Source organism: Pleurodeles waltl, chromosome 3_1 (genome assembly GCF_031143425.1).
Source record: "Pleurodeles waltl isolate 20211129_DDA chromosome 3_1, aPleWal1.hap1.20221129, whole genome shotgun sequence".
NCBI lineage: Eukaryota > Metazoa > Chordata > Amphibia > Caudata > Salamandridae > Pleurodeles > Pleurodeles waltl.
This window is the reverse complement of record NC_090440.1, coordinates 1,755,702,696-1,755,718,377: the sequence shown is the minus strand read 5'-3', so window position 1 is coordinate 1,755,718,377 and position 15,682 is coordinate 1,755,702,696. Positions and strand designations below refer to the sequence as shown.

Below are 15,682 nucleotides of genomic sequence, written 5' to 3'. Positions count from 1 at the left end.
TGCTTAGTAGATGTTCTTTGCAGCTGGCATATTGACCCTGTGAGCTACCTTATGATGACTCCCAGCTTCCCCTAGGAAAACGTACCTTCTCTTTCCGGAAAAAATATAAATTGACAGAGTTATTTTGACACTTTTACATTAGATGCACTTTGTGATTTGCCCACTACACTTTCTTTGCAGCAGGCACTTTAACTCTGCGTGCCACCTTATGATGACTCCAAGCTTTCACTAGACAAAAATATGTTCTCCTTCCAGAAAGAACATAAATTGCCAGCATTTTTATATTTTATGCCCTTTGTGATTTGCCAAGTACACGTTCATTGCAGCAGGCACATTAACCCTCTGCGCTACCTTATAATGAGCCCAAGCTTCCAGTAGACAAAAGTATGTTCTCTCTCCAGAAAAAACATAAATCGCCAGAGTTATTTTGACATTTGTATATTATATGCACTTTGTGATTTGCCTAGCACATGTTCTTTGCAGCAGGCACATTAACCCTCTGCGTTACCTTATAATGAGTCAAAGCTTCCACTAGTCAAAAGTATGCTCTCTCGCCAGAAAGAACATTTACCCTCTCTGCGACCGTATAATGAGTCCAAATTCCATTACACAAAAGTACGTTCTCTCTCAGAAAAGAGCATTAATCACCAGATTTATTTTGACATTTTTTCATTATATACACCGTGATCTCTTAGTACACATTGGCCCTCATTCTGACCTTGGCGGGCGGCGGAGGCCGCCCGCCAAAGTCCCGCCGTCAGGTTACCGTTCCGCGGTCGAAAGACCGCGGCGGTAATTCTGACTTTCCCGCTGGGCTGGCGGGCGGTCGCCTTCAGACCGCCAGCCAGCCCAGCGGGAAAGAGGCTTCCACGATGAAGCCGGCTCGGAATCGAGCCGGCGGAGTGGAAGCTGTGCGACGGGTGCAGTTGCACCCGTCGCGTATTTCACTGTCTGCGCAGCAGACAGTGAAATACATGTAGGGGCCCTCTTACGGGGGCCCCTGCAATGCCCATGCCAGTGGCATGGGCACTGCAGGGGCCCCCAGGGGCCCCGCGACCCCCCCTACCGCCATCCGGATCTCGGCGGTCCGACTGCCGGGATCTGGATGGCGGTAGGGGGGGTCGGAATCCCCGCGGCGGTGCAGCAAGCTGCGCCGCCGCGGAGGATTCAATGGGGCCGCGGTACACTGGCGGGACCCCGCCAGTGGTGCCGGTCCGACCGCGGCTTTACCGCCGCGGTCGGAATCCCCATTGGAGCACCGCCGGCCTGTCGGCGGTGCTCCCGCGGTCCTCCGCCCTGGCGGTCAAAGACCGCCAGGGTCAGAATGACCACCATTATTTGCAGCACACATATTTATTTTGGGACTTGTAGTTTCATTTTCCTAATGTGATACAACCTGGAAACCAGCCCTTGGAATAGTATTCGTAGAGTTGTCCAGCTTTCTAATTCGATGCGTGATTCGCTCATTTTGTTTATGTTTCTTCTTTGCGTTCTGGGACTTGTAGTTTTATTTTTATAAAGTGATACAAGCTGCAAATACAAAGCAGAAACCTGACTAGATGAACTACACATGTTTGATTCTGTGAAACTTGAGCTGTGTGTGTGTGTGTATTTATAACACTAACCTCGAGGAGAGCTTACAGTTGATTATGCTGTACAATGGTCAATATTTTGTAACTAATATTTCAGTTCAAGACTGCCTGAGAATCATTAATATCATGTGACGTGGCTCTCCTCAACCATGTGAAAAATCATGGGTATTTTGTTTGACTCCCCAGACTGCAGTAAAGGGACAGTGACCCAATTAGCATGCATTCTTGGAGTGCAATTATTTATTTATTGCCCCGCGGGCAATGTCGGCTGTACCAACTGCCAAGTAAATATGTTTTGCACCTGGGAGTAGTTTGTGTTTTAAGGTCCTTGTTTAAAAAAATATTCCAGTAGGCCTACTAACCCTTTAGTTATATGCAGGGCCACTGGAATTATGTGGCAGAAAGGACCAAAATATGTAACAGGGTTGACCAATTGATGTGGCAAAAAAAGTCCAGTTATGCATTTACAATGCCAACAGCTCCAACTCAAGTAAATGCGAGACATATTGCATAGCTTCTATCTACTTTTAGTGTGTTTGTAAAGATTTTGTAATGTATTATAATGGCATGGAGTGAAACCTGAGGAATACGGTGTGGATTGAGGCCTGTGGAATATGGGCACTGGATGCCTCACGTAATGTCTCTGTGTTTCAGTTTAATAATGTTTATTAGCAGTATCAAACAATTAAACTCTTGAGAATCATCGTCAACTCCATGTAAAAGACCCACAGAAGGACATACAATCATCAACATGAACAAACCAAGAGGTTGTCTATTTAAAAGAAAAAGACTGCAAGAGGTTTCAGTTACACAATACCCCCAGAAGTACAACCCCAAAACAATCAACAACGCTCTACTTGAGCTTGGTGGGACATTGAATTATGAATGGAGGAATGAAGGAGAATGCTCCCACTGTCCATTTGTAATCCTATCAGCCACCTCAGAACACTCAGACAAGTAGGTCAAGATTCGGATCAAAGAACCATGGCGTACGTTATGCGTCGTCTCTTAATACAGTTCGTAGTGCCTCATGGGGGAACACAGTCTGTGGACTTCTATATGGCGTCTGACCAGTATTGTTATTCAATGTTACTCATCCAGTCAGTGGCCTGAGTTGTGATTTTTGAATGTTACGTTTCATCCCTTCACACACGTGACACCTTTTTTTACACATTTGAACCTGTAGGATTTTCTCTGCAGCTCAGTACTAAGTTTGGCGTAGTGCATAGTGTGCTTAATGTTTCTGTCACGCAGGATCTTTTTCAACTTGGTGAACTTACTCCAAGCCACCTGCACGGTGACAATAAAGTCTGGGTAAATGGCTCTGACAGGGCATTGAAACTAAAGAGGGTCGTCTTTATTGGCAAGATATCGCACTACTTATCTGTGGTATTAGTTAAGTAGTCTGAAATTAAAGGTCTTAGGATGGCTATGGGCCTAGGCCTCGGGCCAGGGACCAGTGCACTCTTTCTACCAGGAACCTGCCTTTGAAGCTAGAGCATTCAAACTGGTTTGTAAGCATGTTCTCTATGAAGACTTTAGGTTTGCTCATGTTGGTTGACTCTGACTTCATGTTTATTATAGCATGGGCGCGCTTCCAAAGTTTAGTTTTTTCTTGCGAAAGTACTTTCTCGATTTTAAATAACTTCTCATTCGGGGTACCCACTCCCCACACTGTAATCAGGGACGGAGATTCACTGTTCTGCCTCGTCAGTATGGACATTTTGGCATTCTAATGTCTTGCAGAGATAGTCGAGTGGTTGTTACCACATCTATCTTTCTATCTGTTGTTCAAAAGCTTGGCTTCAGAGCTATCAAAATGGACATTAAGTCCAACTCATCAAATTGATTCCTGTCTTCTCCCCCAGCAATGGACTCCTGACTGCGGCCTCTCCTGACATAGCACTTGTTTGGTAGGAGGTCTTCCACCACAGCTGTGGGATGGTGGACACAAGAAAGGGTTGTGGAGAGTGCTTCACTCAGCAGGTGCACTATAGGTGGGTTCTCAGGCTCATGAGCGGCTTTTGTTTCCACCAGGTGGGGAAATTAAGTTCTAGTATTTACCCCCCAGGATCACTGTGTCTCCCCAGTCATAGCCCTGCACTTCGGGTTGAAGGCATGGGCGTCAATTCACCACAATGCCAGGGGTAGTGGAAATGACACCAGACGCCAGTTGACATCACACACAAGCACTTACACATACACACAATCTCTCACATAAACACACACTCACTCACAAGCATGCATACAACATACATTTTAAAGCAATTTGCTGACCTCAACTGCCAGATAGTGTCATATTCCAGGTAATCGTACTAAATTTTTAATTCACAAACAATGAAGAATATTTTTCACTATTTGGTTAATAGCAAAATTTACGGAAAACAAGGAAAGTGGAGCCCCAATTGACGTCCACTACAACGAGCTGACCCTGTGTTCCTGGCACTGATTTTGCCACTTCTGAGGCCGGGGTCTCAAAGGCAGAGCCAGGGGTTGTGAGGGGCAAGCTGGGGGGTCACAACTCCAGCCCCTCGTGACCACTAAATTACGTCATTGGTTGCAGGAGGAAGCTACACAAGTATTTGCAATGTAATATGTCTTGCATTTGCTTAAGTCAGAGTTATTGGCATTGTAAATTCATAACTTCCACCTCGAGAACAACAACGACGCCAACTCCACCGCCCTGATCGACAACCTCGCCAACCTCGGACTCAAACAGCTAGTAACGACACCCACTCATGCCGCTGGACACACGCTCGACCCCATCTTCTCCGCAAGTCCCCACGTCTCCTTCAACCACACCACCGAACCACACTGGACCGACCACAGATGCGTCCACTTCACCTTCAGAAAACCCACCACACACCACCGCACCCAACAGCTACCACGCCGCTGCTGGGGCAAGGTCACCGGGGACCAACTGACTACCGCCCTCGCCCTGAGACCACCCACCGACCCCACCGACCCAGACACTGCCGCGACCAACCTCACACAGTGGATCAACGACTGCGCCAACACCCTCGCCCCTCTCAAGACCTTTACAACCAACCACACCAACAAGAAAGCCGCCTGGTTCACCGAGGACCTCCGGATCTCCAAGCACACCTGTCGGAAGCTGGAGAAGAAATGGCTCCACGACCGAACACCAGACAACCACACAGCCCTCAAGAGCGCCACCCGCAGACATCACCAACTCATCAGGACCGCCAAGAAGACCGCCTTCAAGGACCGCCTAGACAACAACGCACACAACACCAAAGAGCTCTTCAGCATCGTGAAAGAACTCTCCAACCCCAGCTCCATCACCAACAACATCCCGCCATCTCAAGACCTGCGCGACTCCCTGGCCACCTTCTTCCACCGCAAGATCACCGACATCCACGAGAGCTTCAACCCCGAACCCCCGCACCCACCACCGAATCCACCACCCCTGCGACTACCACTCGCACCAGTCGCCTTACCGTCTGGTCCAGCGTCAGCGACAAAGACACCATCAAAACCATGAACTCCATCCACTCCGGATCCCCATCGGACCCCTGCCCTCACCACGTCTTCAACAAAGCCAGCGCAGCCATCGCACCCCACCTCCGGAAAACAATCAACTGTTCCTTCGAGACAGCAACCTTCCCAGAAAGCTGGAAGCACGCTGAGATCAACGCCCTTCTGAAGAAGCCCAAGGCGGACCCCAAGGACCTCAAGAACTTCCGTCCCATCTCCCTGCTCCCTTTCCCGGCAAAAGTGACCGAGAAGATTGTCAACAAACAGCTGACCCGCTACCTCGAAGTCAACAACATCCTGGACCCGTCCCAATCTGGTTTTCGCAGTAACCACAGCACCGAGACCGCCCTAATCGCCGCCACTGACGACATCCGGACCCTGATGGACAAAGGAGAAACAGCCACCCTCATCCTCCAGGACCTATCAGCAGCCTTTGACACGGTCTGCCACCGCACCCTATCAGTACGCCTCCATGATGCCGGTATCCAAGAGAAGGCCCTGGCCTGGACCACATCCTTCCTCTCCGGCAGAACCCAGAGCGTCCGCCTCCCACCCTTCCGCTCCAAAACCACTGAGATCATCTGCGGCGTCCCACAGGGATCCTCCCTCAGCCCGACACTGTTCAATATCTACATGGCCCCCCTCGCCCACGTCGCACGACAACACAACCTCAACATCATCTCCTACGCCGACGACGCCCAGCTGATCATATCCCTCACCGAAGATCCCCACACCGCCAAAGCTAACCTCCACCGAGGAATGAAGGCCATAGCCGACTGGATGAAGGACAGCAGACTGAAGCTGAACTCAGACAAACGGAGGTCCTCATTCTCGGACCCACCCCATCAGCCTGGGACGACTCTTGGTGGCCCACGTCACTAGGCACAGCCCCGGAACCCACGGACCACGCACGCAACCTGGGGGTCATCCTCGACTCCACTCTCTCCATGACCAGGCAAGTCAACGCCGTCTCCGCGTCCTGCTTCAACACCCTCCGTATGCTCCGCAGGATCTTCAAAACCGTTACCCAGGCCCTCATCACCAACAGACTCGACTACGGGAACGCCCTCTACTCAGGAACTACAAACAAGCTCCTGAGACGACTCCAACGCATCCAGAACGCCTCGGCCCGACTCATCCTCGATGTCCCCCGCCGCAGCCACATCACACTCCACCTGAGAGGCCTGCACTGGCTCCCCGTCAACAAAAGGATCACCTTCAAGCTCCTGATCCACGCACACAAAGCACTGCACAACACCGGACCCACCTACCTCAACAACCGACTCAGCTTCCACACCCCCACCCGAAGCCTCCGCTCAGCCAACCTCGCCCTCGCCACAGTCCCCCGCATCCGAAAAACCACCGGCGGCGGCAGATCCTTCTCCTACCTCGCCGCCAAGACCTGGAACACTCTCCCCACCATCCTACGACAGACCCAGGACCTGCTGGCCTTCAGAAGACTCCTCAAGACCTGGCTCTTCGACCAGTAGCACCCCCCCTGCCCAGCGCCTTGAGACCCTTGCGGGTATGTAGCGCGCTTTACAAATGCAGTGATTGATTGATTGATTGATAACTGGACTTTTCTTGCCACATAAATTGGTCAACCCAGCCTCATAATTTTGTCTTTTCCTGCCATATAATTCCAGTGGCCCTGCATATAACTAAAGCACTTCCATTTACCTTCTTCCTCTATCTGCAGCAAAAAATTAAAATATTGCCATTTATCATCCTAATTTAAATCTACCATGCTACTTCCAATAGAATACCACTTTCACCACCCGACCATCGGAGTTGCTGGCTGGTTAACACAATTCCCCCCCCAAAAAGACACAAGACAGCCACAGAGGAGAAATAAACTAAAAGGGCCACCCAAACATATCAAGAGTTTTCAAACAGTCCTAGTGTAATAAGGATGTTAAGTTGGCCTGAAACATAGTCACAAGTGTAATAAGGAGAGAATGTTAAAACATATACAATTATCATATAAACCTTTATCAGAAATAAACTTTTGGCATTAGACTGTAATGCTCAAAACAGTCCCTAGAGGGCACCATAACAAAAATATCATTTGTAAGAAATATGGTCATGTAACCATATAGCCCTGGAGGGCATAACCCCATGAAAAAAAACAAGAGAAAGTAATGCAGTGTAACCATATACTTAGCCCCTCGAGGGTGTTTTAGGTCTAGCAGGCCTACTGCAACGATATTACAAACAAGGCCTTTAAAACAAAACTTCTCCCAGCTGTGAAACAAATGTTCTAGGCATGCGAATGCTTAAAAGACACTGAATGATGGGAGGGGTTATTATTTTGGGGTCCCCACTAAACTATTTTGGGTACTTAGCGGTGATGTAGACAAAAAGAGCGTTTGAAGGTAGTCCCATCGTCCTAGGACCACCAGAGCCTGAGTTATGAGCAAAAATGTTTTGTAAAAGTAATGCCCTGCAAATCACTATGGGGTGAGTTTTTGTGCGGCAAATATTATGGTATGTTGACTGCAATGCTCAGAAAAGCCCTAGAGGACACCACATTAAAAATAGCATTTGGAAGAAACATGGTCATGTATCCAGTCAGCCCTTATAGAGCATAACCACATCAAAAAAAGAATGGGAGAAAATAATGCAGTGTAACCATATATGTAGCTTCCACAGGGAACAATGCATTACACATTTTCAAGGCTAACAAGCCTATTACAATGACATTACAAACAAGGCCCATGAAACATAACTTCTCCCAGTTGTAAAACAAAGGTTCCAGCCATGGGAGAGCTTAAACAGGATAATGGATGGTGGTAGGGGTTATTATTTTTGGAGTCCCCACTAACATAGTGTTGGGGCCCAGGGATTACGCAGATAGAAAGAGCAAATAGTGGTGAATGTTTTGAGGGTTGTCCCATTGTCCTAGGACCTCAGCAGCCTGAGTTATGAGCAAAAAAGTAATGCCATGCTAAGCATTATGGAGCAAGTTTCTGTGCCAAAAATATTTTAGAATGTTGCTATGAATGTAATGCTTAGAACAGCCCCTAGAGAACACCACAATGAAAATAGCATTTGTGAGAAACATGGTCATGTAACTATATAGTTAATCCCTAGAGGGCATAACCAGACAAAAAACAAAATGGCAATAAATAATGCAGTGTAACCACATATTTTGCCCCTAGAGAGCATAGTGCATTTCAGGGGTAACACACCTATAGCAATCATATTACAAACAAGGCCCTTAAAACACAAGCTATTCCCAGCTTTGAAACAAAAGGTCCCACCATCAGAGTGTTTAAAAGGACACTGAATGGTGGGAGAGGGTTATTATTTTGGGGTCCCCTCTAACCTAGTGTGGGGACCCAGAGATGAACTAGACAGAAAGAGTGCATCTTGCTGAACATTTGGTGGTGGTTCCACTGTCCTAAGACTACCACAGGCCAAGTTATGAGCAAACATTTTTTGTAAAGGTAATGCCCTGCAAAGAATTATGGGACGAGTTTTCCGACTGCAGTGAATATTGTAATATCGTCTCTCCCGCTGTGGTGGGAGACCCACTTTTGCTTTGAGGATTTCAGTTTTACTTAAAGCACTCACCAATTTCAAGTGTTTTAACAGGAGAGCCACAAGAAATGACTTAGGTAACTGTGAACAATGTGATCAGTGCTCCAGTATCGATGATCGAGTTCACGCTGTTGTGCCTATTCACACTGTGAGCACCATGGCCACCTTGCAACACAAAGGGGAGAGACAAAAAAAAGAATTTGCTCACATTGAATTATATTAGCAGCCGTCCAATAATTCATGTAACGGGGCAGTCTGCAAGGTGTGACAAAAACAGACTCAAGGCGGGACAAACGTAAAGCATTAACCAATTACATCAAATGATTTTTGAAAGACAAGCCCAGGAACGAATGGAAGTGATTGGCGTGGTTAAAAGCCCACAATACTTACAACAGGTCAAAGCGCTTGCACACACGACCTTAAAACATGATGGAGAATGATGGATTTAGGAGTGTAGTGGTGCGCTAAAAATGGTTAAGTTGGCAGGTAGCCAACCATGCCCAAACTGGACCACTTTTGCAATCAAATGACATTTTAAACATTTACATGAAGAGCATTAATTATTATAGCGATACTTACAAAATTGTCATATATTTATTTTTGTTTAGCATTTGTTGCAGAATGTAAGCATTATTAACAATGTTGGAAGAGAATGACCGTTGGATGAAAATAACTTCTTCAATTAACTTCATTGATCTGGAAATTACAGCACAAGAGCTCAGAACATGGGGGACTCTGACGCTCACTATCATTCAGATACGCAGAAACGTATTTTATTGACGTTAGGAAAATGTGGTGACCTTAAAATGGTGGAATAAATGTATCATAATTGACTGGGGCCATGAGTGCTATTTGTTCTTTGACATGGAGACACGGATGCTCAGTCTTTACTGAGTGCTTGTCTACACCTGGTAACAGGGTCTGAGGCAGAAGGTGGCTTTTATTGCTTTATGTATTGCCCATTCAGTGACTAGCACTGTTAGCACCTCTGCCACAGTATGTGGGCCGTAGGCCGTAACCATTGAGCACTAAAAATGGCGATGATTCCTTGATTTAAGGAAGCTCTATAATACACTCATGCGCACACAAACACACACCATTGAATAATACTGTGTTTTGGAATGGACGACTTGCGGGCAGGGAGGTGTAGAAGATACATTTCTGGCCAGCCCACTACAGCCTCACTCTGCCACACTTTTGAGGCTTTTCTGGGATTTTTCTGGGAATGGTTTCACCCCTGGATCTGCCCCTGTCATTTGGAGCAGCGCATCATCAGTGGTTGGTTCTGCTCCTGGTGCCATGTGGCAAATAGAAGGCCTGTGACGCACAGCTCTTGATGGCCAGGATCAGAGATGCAAGGAAGAAGAAATGCCATACTCACCACCTGCCAGAGTACCCAAGCGCAGTGCTCACCTTGTACGCTGTGTCTGTGTCCCTGGTATCCTGCCAGCAAAAGGCAGCACCAAAGCTGCCTCCAGCCCATAATACAAGAAAAAACGTCCTGGTACACTTCCAACCTTACTCCACTTCTCGCTCCAGTCCTGGTGTTCACACTACCATAGAGGTGCATTTTGGTTCATGTTATCCTTTTTCTCCCCAAAGCCTTTTCTTGAGCACACCCTTGAGGGGAGAGGGAGGTTTGTCCTATTGTCTTCTGAGCCCTAAAGAGTCACTGATGTATACATCATAAACACTTTTCTGACTTTCCGCTGCTTCTGCTCCAACCCGCATCCCAGGATCCCTTTGTATGCCTCTTCTTGGAACCCAGTCCTTCCCATCTTTCCTGATCCTCGCTTATGTATTGTTACTCTTGCTCTGTTCGTTGTTTCCTGAGCCCAGGCCTGTCTTTCTGGGGCCCTGTTCCTGTATTCTGTCACATATGTTCAAGTTTAAGGGCGATTTGGGTAAATTGGAAAATGGGAGCCACCCCCACCACAACTTGTGCAATGTATTGTACCTTTTGCAATTCATGGAAGAGGTTTTTTCGGGACACTGATATACCGGGCACTAGAATAGCCTGGATTAGATCATGTGGTGCTCCAAGGGTTCAATACACCATAGGACAGTAAATTCAATCAATTGTGCTGCTTAAGAGTTTAAGGTTGAAGACATGTCTGGCTAACAACTCAAATTCACTGAGACCTGTGCGATATCGCTGATATCAGAAGTGAATTACAAACTACAACACATTTGGCCCGGGCAGATCACCCCAGTTTGTAACTCTTCTATGTAATCCATTGTGTGTTTCAGATGCAAGTGAGCATTGTAAGCAGGCAGGTGGAATCCATATCATGCAATAGATAATACGGAAGTGAACCAAAGCGATGGATGGTCTGGGCACACTTGAGATCCGGCATGTGCATAGTCATGCTGATGTAATGATGAACTCGCTACATTGTGCTGAGGGCAGCTGTCCTTCAAAAACGAGCAGGACCTCGATCATGACTTATTTTCACATCTGCCACTTTAGAATATTTTTGTATGGGTAGTAGACCAAGGATAATGACTATTTCCAGTGTGTCCAACAGGTGAGACAGGACACTATCACAGCAAAAGGCACAGCCCACTGAGCGCTAAGAATAGATTACAGATGAAACATCATACCCTACAGGCATTAAATCAAAGAAGGTCAGTACAATTGCTACATACACCAACAGCAGGGGAGGCAAGAAGGGGGGGAGCATTTCAAGTGCCTGGTATGTGAAAGGACTGGCTCCTACTTCATTATTGTTCAATACAGTAACTTGATTAGAGTTACCAGTCATCGAGCAACTTCACCATTGGCGGTGTGAGGTCGTATGTTAGGAAAATACAGGCATCTGCAGCCAGGGGATACCCAGGTGATATGACGTTTTACTGGCTAATCAAGTCATTTGATATTTTTGTCCAGATAGAGGAGTTAAAGTGTCTTTACTCTTCAGCCAAACTGACTGTCAGTGGAACAATCAGTCGGATATGGCGAAATGCAAAATACTCCTCCCAGTGGCCTTCCAATCTCATCATTACTGTGAGAGGCTACATGGTCTCCAGCTTCACTCTTCACTTAGGTGAAAAGTTTCACAGACAGTGCATTTGTCATTCTTTGCTTGTATTTTAAACAAAAAAAAGGAGAGAAAAAAAGACAGGGATGAAAAAAAGGAAGAAAAATTGTGATTTAAGAAAGGGAGGAAGTAAAGAGAGAATTATGCAAGGTAGCGGGAAAAATTGAACAAAAGAGGAAAAAGGGCAAAGAGAGAGAGAAGGAGGGAGATTGATATAGAGTGGGAAATTGAGCAAGAAAATAATGGGTGTAGTAATAAATAGATGTTATTATAGACAAGGGAGGTGAAATACAGAAGGATGAAGTAAAAACAATGGGAAAGAAGTAGAGCATTTGTAAGAAGGAAGCAGAAAAAAGGAGGGGAGGGGAGAAGGTATAGAAAAGGTTATGATTGTAGAAAGAAGAGTGGGAAAAGGGATCAAGAGCAGTGGTTCTTAACCTTTTGGCTTATTTGGACACCTACTTAATCATTATTAGAATCCGGACTCTCACTGAATTAATATTGGAATCCAGAAACCCCTACTGAGTCATTTCTGAAAACTGGAGACTCCCACTAGAGCAATTTAGATGATCTGAATATCAAAACAACACACAAAGAACAGAAATAAGCATTTGTCAAATAGATATTCAAATTATTCAATATTTAATTTAAATCACAAACAAATAAATATCTAAATATTCATTTTAATGGGAAGGTTTGGGCTTTTTTAAAGTCAACTGAGATCACCTATTATCCATACTGTATTCTGTTTGAAGCATTTGCACTGATCCAACAAACCAATCCAAGGTCACCAACCTAATTTTTAGCCTCTAATTTCACATTCTTCCACATTTATGGAGTGTTTTAAAATATTAAATCTCACATTTTGCTTCTTGATGTATAAACACTGTATTAATCTGCTAATATTACTTAATTTTCAAAGCAGTCACAGACCCCTGGGTAGGCATCGCGGACCCCATTGTGTCCCCAGACAGCAGGTTTAGAACCGCTGATCTAGAGGAAGGATGAGAGGTGAAGAAAGGAGAAGTGAGGAGGAAAAGTATCAGATAATAGGTAGTGCATGATGAAAAATGTGCTGGTAAATGTATCTTTTTCACAAAAATTCTTGGGGAGGAGAACCTCCTTCCAAGAGTCATTTAAGAGGTTGCACTCACTCACTGAGTTTTCGTAACCCGCGCGATGGGGCACTAGTATGACAAACTCTGCCAGGGCTGCTGTTGGTTCCCATTTCAGTCCTGGTAATGTTGGTTGCTTGTATTTACTTAGTTATTTATTGAATTTATGTTTGCATTTTTATACAACGTGCTTTATTCCAGCCAAAAGTAGGATGCCTCACAAAAAAATTAGAGTGGTCTTCGTTAGCACACCATCCATGGTTTTAATTTTTCGTCCAGCGACAGTCATTTTCATTGCCTCTCAGTTTTATAAAACACCATTTCATAGCCTCACTGTCAACTGAGGAGGTGCAATCTCCTATTCTTTTTTCTTTTTAGCAGGAATCAGTAATAAAGAGAAGTTGGCTAACAGAGGTTTAGCAGTGATGTATGTTGTGAATTTTTTAACTGTTCATCAAGGGTAGTAAACGCTATATAAATGCAATTACAGTACTACACAATACAGCCTAAGGAAGGAGGGTCCCTGGAATAATTAGCCTTATGAACCATGAACATTGTGTTAAACTCATTAAATCTTTCAGTTTGCAGCTATAGGGGAGACAGGAGTGTAGGCATGATTATGTTCAAGAGATAGAGGCCTATCATCAGTCCTGTGTAGTCTCTGCAGCTTGGAGATCAAACGGCATGCCAGCCTAAGTTACCTACTGTTTGTTCAATCAAGGTGTCATACCTGATTACGCAGAAAAGGGATATCTCTCAGTTATTTCAGATGAAAAGAAACCGTTTTCTACTTTTGATCTGATTACAAGTATTTACTGTTGCCAGCGGGAATCACTGCATGGAGTTCCAGCAATTGCGAGTTAAACCCTCTGGAGTGGGGAAAATCTTTGAAGACCTGGAATTAATGGGCATAATTCTGCATGGTGCTACCTATCCCAGGGAGGAGTTGAGATGGGTTGGGGACGTTTAATGTAGACACTTACCACCTGCTCTGAACATGAGTCCTGCGTGGATGCAGGGCAAGAGGAGAGAATGTTGAGGAGGTCAGAGGATGGAATGGACAGATGGAACCTGGAAGGGAAAGCGTTACATGCTTTACCCGTGCCTCATATAGGGGTTGTGGGGAGGCTGTGAAAACAGGTCTGGTCTTCATTGCAGCTCTTTCTCTATCTGATTTTAAAACTGGAACTATTGCTCCTGCATCCATCATTTCTAAGTGCGGGAACACTGGACCGCTTATAATTGGGCGCAGAAAAAATCCTCCAGGAATTCCTCTCCACACCACTTATAATTAGAGACCATTTGTACTGGGCAGTAGACCACCTGGACAAATCTCAGGTGGTACTACCTTCTCCACAATTTCTGTTTTGATGGGTTCATATTTAAGGAAACTCTCCTTTGTCTAGTTGTTAATCGAGGTTAGATGCTGAGTGAATGCTTAACTTGAAATTTCATTATGATATTTTAAATAACTGAATATCATGTAGTTGCAAACTTTAACTCCAGGCATTCTAATAGTTGGATCTTTAGGCCTTCTAGGTTGGCAGTTGCCACAGAAACTATTCCACAATCAGGGTGTGAGCCTGCCCGTGCGAGGTTCAGAAGTTTGAGGCACTCAAAAAAAGGTTTCAGCTAGTTGATCACTGGTTTTTCCCAGCAGGGCATACCAGATGCAGGAACACCGGGTCTAGTTTACCAGCCACAAAAGCCCCTGGGGAAATCAGGTATGGACTGCGGACATCATTGCAGCCAGCCCCTGCCTGGTGCCCTTGTTTGCAGGGATGCTCTAACCGGATTCTTAAAGCAATCTGGATCCAGTCTTATGCTGCCCAAGGTGAGGGCGACTGTTTCCTGAATAACATATGTGGTATGCAAGTACCCTTGAGAAGATGCGTCCTTCTTAGAAGGAAAAAGTCAAAGACATAAAAAACTTCTTTGATGGTTGGAGACGTCAAAGGACTGAAGAAAACCAGGAAATCAACAGTTGAAATCTTCTGGAGCGAAGAGCCAGAAACTGCAAGTGGAGAGAGAGAGGAAACAAGTGAAGTAATGCAGCTTTGTAGTGACGCCTTCCCATCATGACAAGCCTTTGTATAGCAAAAGAGCAGGAAAAGGAAATGACATCAAACATCACGAAAGGCACCATGATGGTATGGGGAAAGTCTTTATGAAACAAAAGGAAGAGGCAGGCATTATAGAAAAGGAAAAGAAAAGGGAACGAAAACCCGAACTGGACTAGTGGTGGAGCATCTTTAAAAGGCTGCTACATACTCTTAAAAAGGTAATTGCCATTTGGAGCTGAAGGGCAAGGAGAACCAACCAGGAGACCAGGAACATGCATGAAGGCAGCCCCAGGTGAGTGAGATTTACAGCTCACAGCTGCAGACTTCTGGCGGCATCTTGCAGTGCGTGAGAGCTGCCTGACCAAGTAAGGTACAACAGGCCTCAGGCTTGTCAGGAAAGGCTAGAAAAAAGTGGTGAAGCAATCTAGGAGTGCAGCCTCAAAAGGCAGAAACCCAAGAATGTTCGCTAGCAGGATAGCCCTTCCAGTATTCTAGTTTGTCATCCACATAAAAGGAAGAGGAATAGAACTCTGATGAAACATCAGGTACATAAGGCTTCAGGTGGAAGACATCAAACTTGGGGGGAATCTTTCAAGAATTTGGAAGATGGCACTGAAAGGCCACAAGATTGATCAGTTTGGTTATCACAAAGGGCCAAAATATTGAGGATGAAACTGGACTGATAAATTTCGGTTGGGTAAGAACCAGGAAGACAACCAAACTATGGGGGTGATTCTCACCCTGGCGGGCGGCGGAGGCCGCCCGCCAGAGTTCCCCCCTCCAAAATACCGCTCCGCGGTCGAAAGACCGCTGAGGGTATTTTGGCTTTT

The 15,682-nt window shown here is 45.7% G+C and overlaps 1 protein-coding gene across 5 annotated transcripts in view; it reads right to left on the bottom strand.

Moving 5' to 3' along the window:
- Positions 1-15,682, bottom strand: part of ITGB2 (integrin subunit beta 2) — a 487,597-nt gene that overhangs the window by 200,861 nt on the left and 271,054 nt on the right. Inside the window, exon 2 of one of the 5 annotated variants that reach the window (XM_069225706.1) lies at positions 8,667-8,798. The exons of the other annotated variants lie outside the window; for them this stretch is intronic. The gene's annotated coding sequence lies outside the window, so the exon portion shown is untranslated. The remainder of the gene's footprint in view (positions 1-8,666; positions 8,799-15,682) is intronic. 5 annotated transcript variants of the gene reach the window in all.